General features: G+C 41.2%; 1 pseudogene; it reads left to right on the plus strand.

The window, feature by feature from the left end:
• Positions 1–5,348: 5,348 nt before the first annotated feature.
• Positions 5,349–5,908, plus strand: LOC102820241 (annotated as a pseudogene).
• The last annotated feature ends 3,524 nt before the right edge of the window (positions 5,909–9,432 follow it).

The following is a 9,432-nucleotide window of genomic DNA, read 5'->3' on the forward strand; positions in this document are numbered from 1 at the left end:
GATCCCAAACCACCTCTTGGACTAAGTCCTGCGAATGGCATTATCTTCATTTGGCAGATGCAAAAACAGAGGCTCTGGAGGTTTGCTGACTGAGATGGATGATGGCTAACAGAGCTCAGGGCGAAAGATACATCAGCTATGATTGAAAACCTGCAAGAGTGGCCATCAGCTTCCTTGACTCCCTTTTCCAATTTCCCCGATGACTCACTGATTCTCAACTCTGCCCCTCACACGTAGGGGAATGCATTTACCTAAGATAGATAGATAGACTTTAGATAAACTTAACTTAGATCGATTTCCTATGGGTCTATCTAAGGGTGAATGAATTCAGTTAAGGGCGACCAGTTCCTTACAGTATAGATAAAGTTCCTAGAGGGAAGTTGTTGTTGTTGTGTGCCGTGGAGTTGGTTCTGATTCATATCGACCCTGTACAGGGTTTCTGAGGCTGTAAAACTTTAAAGGACCAGAAAGCCTCATCTTTCTCTTGCAGAACAGCTGGTAGTTTCGAACTGCTGCCCCTGAGGTTAGCAGCCCAATTCGTAACCACTACGCTAGGTTAATGGTTAATCACAACTCTCAAAAATGAAAACCAGCCCTGATTTTGAAGCACTTACCAACTGACAGGGTGTAAAGATCCCAGCTTGCCAATTTCACAGTACCAGTGTGACATCACTAATGTGGACTCGGAGAGAAATATACTTGAAGAGTTTCCTTCAGGTGGGAGGGACTTCAATTCACTAGGGCTGGAGGGTGGGGATGTTATTGACAGCTGAACAAACTGAGACTCAGAGTATTTCTGATTTGTCATTGTTAGGTGCAATCCATTTGGTTCTGACCGATACAACAGAAAGCCACACTGCTCAGTCCTGCATTATCTTCACAATTGCTATGTTTGAGTTCATTGTGGTTGTTACTTTGCCAATCCATCTTGTTGAGTGTCTTCCTCCTTTTCACTGATCTTCCACTTTGCCAAGCATGATGTCCTTCTCCAGGGACTGGTCCTTCCTGACAACATGTCCAAAGTTAAAAAAAAAAAAAAAGTCACTTCCAAGGAACAGTCCAGCTGTACTTCTTCCAAAACAGATTTGTTCATTCTTCTGGCAGCCCACAGTACATTTAATATTCATCTTCAACACCATAATAAAAATGAACTAATTCTTCTGTCTTTATCAGTCACTGTCCAGCTTTCACCTGCATATGAGGCAATTAAAAATATCATGACTTGGGTCAGGTGCACCTTATTCCTAAACTGACTTCTCTGATCTTTGACACTTTAAAGACGTCTTTTGCAGTAGATTTGCCCAAGGCAATATATGGTTTGATTTCTTGACTGCTGCTTCCATAAGGGTCAATTATGGGTCCAAGGAAAATGAAATCTTTGACTTCAATCTTTTCTCCATTTATCATTATGTTATTTATTGGTCCAGTTGTGAGAATTTTTGTTTTCTTTATGTTGAGGTGCAATCCATAACGATGTCTGTAGCCTTTGATCTTCATCAGTAAATATTTTAAGTCCTCTTCATTTCCAGCAAGCAATGTTGAGTTATCTGCCTATTGCAGGTTGTTGATGAGTCTTCCTCCAATCCGAATGCCATGTTCTTCTTCCTATAATCCAGTTTCTCAGATTATATACTCAGCATACAGATTGAATAAGCAAAGTGAAAGACTATAGCTCTGCTGCACATCTTTCCTGATTTGAAACCATTCAGCATCTCCTTGTTTTGTTTGAAGGACTGCCTTTTGGTCTATGTACAGGCTCTTCATGAGCACAATTAAATGTTCTGGAATTCATATTCTTCATAATGCTATCCATAGTTTCAAATGATCAACATAGTTGAATACCTATGCACAGTTAATAAAATACAATTAAGTATCTCTCTGGTATTCTTGCTTTCAGTCAAGATCCATCCACCATTCACCAACAATGATATTCCTAGTTCTGTGTCTTCTTCTGAGGCCGGGTTGAATTTCTGGCAACTCCCTGTCAATGTACTGATGCCACCATTTTTAAATTATTTTCAGCAAAATTGTACTTGCATGTGATAATAATAATGCTGTTCAATGATTTCCTCGTTCCATTGGGTCACCTTTCTTTGGAAGGAGCACAAATATGGATCTCTTCCAATTGGTTAGTTTCTGGGCATAGATGAGTGAGAGCTTCCAACGCCACATCAGTTTGTTGAAACATTTCAATTGGTATTCTATCAGTTCCTGAAGTCTTGGTTTTTGCCAATGTCTTCCATGTAGTTTGGAATTCTTCCTCTAATGTCATCCATTTTTGATCATATGCTACCTGTTGAAATGGTTGAACATAGATAAATTCTTTTAGGTACAGTGACTATGTACTCCTTGCATCTTCTCTTGATGTGTCCTGAATAGTTTAATATTTTACCCATAGAATCCGTCAATATTGCAAGTCAAGTCAAGCCTTGAGATTTTTCTTCTATTCTTTCACCTCCAGAAATGCTGAGCGTGTTCTTCCCGTTTGGCTTTCTAACTCCAAGTCTTTGCACATTTCTTTATAATGCTTTACGTTGTCTTCTTGAGTTGCCATTTGAAGTTTTCTGTTTAGGAGAAACTTCCAGCAAGATGGTAAACCAGGCAGATCCTCTATATCAAAGATACTAGAGATCAAATGAAACCGGCACAGATGAAAATTCAGGAATCCTGAACTTCAGAGGAAAGGTTAGAGAAGTGGATTGAGTGCTTGCTGGGAGAAGAAGCTAAGCAGGGATAGAGAGAGAGGGAGACCAACTCATGAAATTTCAGCCAGACTCAGTGGGACCAGCTTGTGAGCAGCTTTGGCAAAAGACGGGGGCCTGGCAGAGAGAACAAAGAAAAGGCATAAGCACAGGAATGGATGATTTTCAAGTTAGGCCCAGGGACAGGGTTAGACCTAGGGCTGGGATAGCACACGCTAGTTATAATACATGGCAGTTGTATGACAGTGATGATGTGGAGACAGAGAGCCGCAGGTATGAATTCTAGAAAAGAGTTGTTCGTACCCAAATACTAACCTAAAGGTTGAGAGTTCAAATCTACCCAGCAGTGTCACAGAAGAAAGACCTGGTGAACAAGCTCCATGAAGACCCTATAGGTCGGAGCACTGTAACACCTGGTCTCTCCAGGAGGTGAACTCCACTCCAGAGCAACAGGTTCCTTTTTATTTTGGTTTGGTTTTTTGCAGAATTCTGGAGGGAATGGGCATTGTCTTTAGCTTTAAAAAAGCTGTTATAAACATAAAGCAACATTCATTGCCACCTCATGAAAGTAAATTAGTCCTCCCTTGTGGACTGTGAAAAAAGTATTAGTCCCAAGTCTAGGATTGAGCACCTGTTTCCACACTAGGCTGCAAGCTCCAAGATTTAGAGACCTTAGCAACACCCAATCAGTGGATTAAAGACTGGGTAATTCCAACCAACAGTTCCTCTTCTATCAGAAGAAGCTGTTGGCAGAATGGGAAAACAGTGAGTTAGCATCCCTGGGCTTGGACCCTGCCCCTCCAGTAGTTCCTTTCCGTCAGCAGTCAACTGTTTATTCTGTGTCTCAAATCTGTTCTTGAGATAGTCGCTTAATTCAGGTGGGATCTATTCAAGGTTCCAAAGCTTGTCTGTTACATGGAATACACAGGAATCAAATTGACTACAGCTATGGAAAGATTCAGTGAAAATGTTCATCTGACTAATTTATGGTCTGTACCACAGTTTGCTCCTGGCTTTGTTTTGGCAGACTGACCATCTATTGCTCATATGCAAGCTCAGGCTGAACCTGAATAAAGTAAAACAAGTCCACGAGAGCCAAAATATGACCCTGAATATATCCCATCTGAATTTAGAGATCATCTCAAGAACAGATTTGATGCATTAGACATTAATGATCAAAGACCAAAAAAGTTGTGAGATGACATCAAAACATGATACAGGAAGAAAGCAAAAGGTCATTAAGAAGACAAGAAAGAAGGAAAAGACCAAAATGGTTGTCAAAAGAAACACTGAAACTTGTTCTCCAGTGTAGAGTTGCTAAAGCAAATGAAAGAAATGATGGAGTCAAAGAGCTGAACAGAAAATTTCAAAGTGCAGCTAGAGAAGACAAAGTCAAGTATTATAATGAAACATGCAAAGACTTAGAGTTAGGAAATCAAAAGGGAAGAACACACTCAGCATTTCTCAAACTGAAAGAATTGAATAAAAAAATCAAGCCTTAACCTGAAATATTGAAGGATTCCATGTGGAAAATACTGAATGATGCAGAAAGCACCAAAAGAAGATGGAAGGAATACACACAGTCACAGTACCAGAAAGAAATGGTCAATGTTCAATCATTTCAAGATGATAAAAAACCGACAATACTGAAGGAAGAAATACAAGTTACCCTGAAGGTGTTGGTGAAAAGCAAGGCTCCAGGAATTGACAAAATACAGACAGAAATCTTTCAACAAATGGATGCAGCACTGGAGGCACTCACTCATCTATGTCAAGAAATTTGGAAACCAACTAATTGGAAGAAATCCATATTTGTGCCCATTCCAAAGAGAGATGACCCAACGGAATGCAGAAATCATCAAACCATATCATTAATATCACATGCAAGTAAAATTTTGCAGAAGATAATTCAAAAAATGACTGCAATGGTACATTAACAGGAAACTGCCAGAAATGCAAGTCAGATTCAGAAGAGTATGTGGAATGAGGGCTAACACTGATGATGTCTGATAGATCTTGTGTGAAAGCATAGAATACCAGAAAGATGTTTACTTGTACTTTACTGATTATGCAAAGACTTTTGACTGTGTGGATCATGACAATAAATTAATAATATTGTGAATAATGAGTATTCCAGAAATTTGATTCTACTCATGAGGAACCTGTAATAGACCAAGAGGCAGTCGTTCAAACAGAACAAGGGGATACTGAATGGTTTAAAATCAGGAAAGGTATACACCAGGGCTATATTCTTTTATCATATTTATTCAATCTGTATGCTGAGCAAAAGAATCCAAGGAACTGGATTATATGAAGATGACTATGGTATCAGCCCTGTAGGAAGACTTACTAACTATCTGCGATATGCAGATGATACAACTTTGCTTACTGAAAGCAAAGAGGACTTAAAATACTTATTGATGAAGATCTAAGACTACAGACTTCAATATGGATTGCACCTCAGTATAAAGAAAACAAAACTCCTTACAACTGACCCAATAAATAACATCATGATAGATGTAGAAATGATTGAAGCTGTCAAAGACTTCATTTTGCTACAGTCAACACTCATGGAAATAACAGTCAAAAAATCAAACAACAGGCCAGAATTGATTGTGGAAGAAAGAGCAGGAGTGTGGCGTGAACATGGGAAAGCAAAAGAAAACAAGGAAATATGCCACCATGAAATGAATGCTTAGTCTCAGAGATCAGTGGCTTAAAGAAAAAGACAGGTTAAAACCTAAAAAGAAAGAAAAGACAGATCCCAGGACACTTAAGGAAGGAGAAGTCCCCCAACAGCCTTCCTGTTTCTTCTTCCAATATAACACACAGCTGGGCCCACCTTACCACATCCAGGTTGATACCAACTTTATCAACTTCTTCATTAAAGCCAAACTGGACCTTGTACCATAAATGACCAAGTGTGGCCTTAGTATAACTGACTGTGTACTGGCTGAAATTGAGAAGTATTGAGTGGCTCTAAGGATCACCAAGGATCCAAGATTTGAGAAACTATCACGCACACACAAAAGCACCTACATAGATGACTGCTTAGTACAGACAGTAACTCAGCACAAGTATCACATTGTGGCCACAGGTGACCAGGACCTTAAAGGAAGATTCCTGGAGCTTCTATCATGTATATTTCTAACCATAGGTAAAACATTGAGCAGATGCCAGAGGATTATGGAGACCCGTGGTTTTAATTCTTATAGGACAAAGTTCCTATGTCTTACTTCAACTGACTTTCTCTCTTTCCAGTTTAGTAAACAAGCTATTTTATGGTTAAAAAAAAAGGAAAGAAAGAAAGAAATCAAACAACATATTGCATTGGGCAAATATGTTGCACAAAACCTCTTTAAAGTGTTCAAGAGCAAAGATAATCAGTTTGAGGACTAAGGTGCACCTGACCCAAGCCATGGTATTTTAAATAACCTCATATGTGTGTGAAAGTTGGACAATGAATAAGGAAGACCACAGAAGAATTGATGCATCTGAATTATGGTGTTGGAGATGAATATTAAAAGTGCCATGGTCTGCCAGGAAAACAAACAAATCTGTGTTGGAAGAAGTGCAGCCAGAATGCTCCCCAGAAGCCAGGATAGCAAGATACCGTTGCTCATACTTTGGAGATAGTAATAGGAGAGACCAGTCCCTGGAGAAGGACATTGTAATTTGTAAAGTGGACAGTCAGTGAAAAGCAGAAAGACCCAAAGGAGACGGATTGGCACAGTTGCAGCAGCAATGGGCTCAAGCATAACAAAAATTATGAGGGTGGTGCATCGGGTCACTATGAGTCAGATCCTACTTTATATGACCTAACAACATTTTGTGATTCTGTTTCATCCAAATGGGAAGAGCTAACTTTAAAAGTTAGTCCAGAGGAGAAATTACCCAACATCTTTTAAATACTTTTTGTTCCTTAGGATCAAGAACTGGCATACACTGAGGTCATAAATGAGTCCTCTCCTTCAGCCACAGGAGATCCAAGAGCCTATGGACTCTTTGAACAAACAAATCTGTGTTGGAAGGATAGCCAGAATGCTCCTTAGAAGCCAGGATGGCCAGACTTCGTCTTTCATACTTTGGACACGTCATTGGGAGGACCCAGTCCCTGGAGAAGGACATCATATTTGGTAAATTGGAGGGTCAATGAAAAACAAGAACCCCCCAATGAGATGAAATGGCGTAGTGGCAGCAGCAATGGGCTCAAGTGCAGTAATGATTGTGAGGTTGACACAGGACCCCGCAGCGTTTGGTTCTGTTGGGCATAAGGTCGCTATGAGTCAGTACAGACTTGACGGCACCTAACAACAACAACAACAATAAATGGATTCTTTGTTGGTTGGAGAGGATGATGCTGGGTGTGCATCTAACCACTTCTAACAATGGCGGCTCCTCTGGGACCATGGATCTTAATGGAGGCTACATTAGCTAATCTAGTGATTCAATTAGCTCTAAATGTTCCTGGCCTGAGGAGGAGGAATGGCAAGGTGGGGATTTGCCTGCTCAGATTTGTCGGAAGTGTTTCCCAAGACAATGGAGATGCAATTTGAATTCCCAAGCTCCCCACTTCCCTCTCCATTCAAGAGCCCCAGGGTCATCAACCCAGATGAGATCATGTATGTAAAAGCACTTTGAAAACTATTTTTATTACTCATTCCCATTGTAAGGGGAGGATCACCCCCAGGGCTTATTTCTTCCCCCTCCCACCCCCCATTCCCCACCTCTGGCTAAGAGGCTAGGGAGCTGTCCCAAGCCTAAGGGACCAGGCCTACAGTTTTTCTGACTTTTCAGCATGTAAATGATCTGTTGATTCTCTCCAGCAAACATTAAGGTAGTGATAGTTTTAGTGATAGCTCTGCTCAGCTCAGGGCCATGACAGGGACACCATTGTCCATTTCCTTCAGTGCCCTCTCTTCAAGCTAACCTTGAAGGAAAGGACCACATCTTGGGTGTCAGTTCTAGGGAGCACAGCATGGTGCCTGGCAGGAAGGGACATGTGAGAAACATTGTCAATACGGGCAAAAGGGTAAGTAATCCAATCTGTACTCATTTTATCGAGAATGGGGTTTTCTTTATTCAATTTTTCAAAATCAGGCGCCTAACCAGTAGACACAAGCAGGCATGCTGCATGCCCAGCCCACAAGCAGTTTTATTCCCCTGTCTCCAAAAAGCCCCTCCTTCAGTTCCCTTTTTACTGGGTATTATGGAGTTTACAATCTGCCCCCAGACATTGCCTACTAGTCCTTACTGGGAGCATTCCATTTAAAGTTAGTTTCCCCTTTCCCCATGAACTTCCCTATTTCCTTGATGGATATATTCTTATTTAAAGTTCCTAGTCCTAGAACAGATTTCTTTCCTCCCTTCCCCCAATTCATCCTGCTTACATACCTCTGGGTGTGAATCAACAACCTATGTCTGGTTTAGCAATCTCATGGGTCCTTTATTCCTAAAGATGGACCATCTTGAGAATTTCTCAAGAAAGAAAAAGGGAAATGGCAGAGAAGGAAGACTAGAAAGAGAGGACACTTCTCAAGGTCCCTTCTCTCTCAGTAGGAAAGACTTCTTTCTCCCTCCCACCGTCTTTCTCACTTTGGATTACTCATGTTCCAGGCATTGCAACTAACTCTTGGCTGGAATTGAGAGAAGCTGCTTTACTACTTTCATTTCAATTCCTCTTGTGCAAACCTGGGAGAGCTATACTGGACTCTACCACCCGTCTGTAGTTTGCCATATTCTACTGACATGCTTCATGTTGCTTGCATGTTGCTATGATGCTATAAGTTATACCACCAGTATTTCAAAGATCAGCATGTTCACGCATGGTGGGCAAGTTTCAGCAGAGTTTCCAGTATAAGACAGACCAGGAAGAAAGCCTGGAGATTGCGTTCCAAAACTTTGCCAATGAAAACCCAAGGGGTCACATCAGAATCTTGTCCCTAGGTTGGAAGGCACTCAGCATGCATGGTGACCACAACAATGGACTTGAACACATTGACAATTGTGAAGAGGAGGCAGGACTGGGCAACATTGGGTTCTGTTGTACATGCCATCATCAAGATTCATTGGAACGACCTAGGAAATTGTGAGATTCATGACTGTCCCCACACGCAGATTCTAATCTGAGTGGTCTGGTGTAGCGCTGTAGGATAAGCACCCAAATGAATGGTTGGTTTGAACCACGAGGTCAGTGATTCAAGTCCACCAGCCGCTCCTTGGAAACCCTATACAGGGTCACTATGGATCAGAATTCACTCAACAGCACTTAACAACAACAGGCATCAGTGTGCTAGTAAACCAGCTTGCCAAATCAAAAAGTCCTAATTTGCAGCATTTGCTGCTTTCTGTGGTATAAAATTTCCCACCATGGCCTATTTCAGACAACCAATGCTGTGACCTCTGTCTCCCAGTTATTCTAAGTTACAGCCAAAGTGGAGAACCTCTGAAACAATTTCTGTTGTTGTTAGGGACCGCTGAGTGGGTTCTGACCCATAGTGACCTTATGCCCAGTAGAACAAAACACACCTGGTCCTGCACCATCCTCACAATTGTGATTCTGTTTGAGCCCATTTTGTGGTTGCCATGTCAGTCCTTTGCACTGGGATCTTCCTCTTTTCTATGGACCTTCTGCCTTACCAAGTATGATGTCATTTTCCAGACACTGATCCCTCCTGATAATATGTCTATGAACTACTTTACAAAGACAGGGAATTCTGAGTCCCCAGAT

Source organism: Chrysochloris asiatica, unplaced genomic scaffold (genome assembly GCF_000296735.1).
Source record: "Chrysochloris asiatica unplaced genomic scaffold, ChrAsi1.0 scaffold00041, whole genome shotgun sequence".
Taxonomy (NCBI): domain Eukaryota; kingdom Metazoa; phylum Chordata; class Mammalia; order Afrosoricida; family Chrysochloridae; genus Chrysochloris; species Chrysochloris asiatica.